The sequence below is a fragment of the Limulus polyphemus genome, unplaced genomic scaffold (assembly GCF_000517525.1).
Source record: "Limulus polyphemus unplaced genomic scaffold, Limulus_polyphemus-2.1.2 Scaffold346, whole genome shotgun sequence".
Classification (NCBI taxonomy): Eukaryota; Metazoa; Arthropoda; class Merostomata; order Xiphosura; family Limulidae; genus Limulus; species Limulus polyphemus.
In genome coordinates this window covers 189,489-190,188 of record NW_013665956.1, presented here as the reverse complement: position 1 = coordinate 190,188, position 700 = coordinate 189,489, and the positions used below count along the sequence as shown (strand labels likewise).

Below are 700 nucleotides of genomic sequence, written 5' to 3'. Positions count from 1 at the left end.
CTCACATTATGCTATCAAATTACATTATCTACGTGTTACTCCCATGCATGTCTTGTGAAACATTTTTATTATATTATTATTATTGTTTATTTTACCTAATTTAATCTTAACTAACCTAAAAATATCCCTATTTTTACATTTTAATTACTTTTATAACAATAAATAAGAATAAACATGAAAAACAAGAAATAAAGTACTTACCCAATCTTCTTTTTTGTTACTGTTGATTGTTGATGACACTTAAACCTACTTTTTCATACTAATGGTAGTAATGCATTAAATAATTTTTATTTGATTAAATAATGCATTAAATAATACAGAATAATAACATGCAAAAAAGTAAAAAGTTTCCTCTAACTTTCAAAATTTTTCTGGCTTTCTATCTGTGTGACAAGAACCATTACAACTTCATCCACACTAGTCATTAACTTTCCCACATGAATGAAGTTTGTAATCTGAGTGAAGTTGATGCTTATCTGTTCAGAATACAATGTTATATAGTACATTAATTGATAGATGAAAACCTTGACTTTCTATTTGTTATAGATAATATATAATTAAACATAAGAGCGAACTATTAACAAATCCTGAAAGGGAGGATGTGACAGGTTGGTGTGGCAGGAGGGGTATGATTTTCTATTGGATAGCTCTGTAAACAAACATAATTGAAGGCTATAAAGATTATGGTTTGTCTCAGCAA

General features: G+C 27.4%; 1 protein-coding gene across 2 annotated transcripts in view; it reads right to left on the bottom strand.

The window, feature by feature from the left end:
- LOC106457568 (peptidyl-tRNA hydrolase 2, mitochondrial-like) overlaps positions 1-700 on the bottom strand; it is a 74,670-nt gene that overhangs the window by 46,155 nt on the left and 27,815 nt on the right. The window lies entirely within an intron of this gene.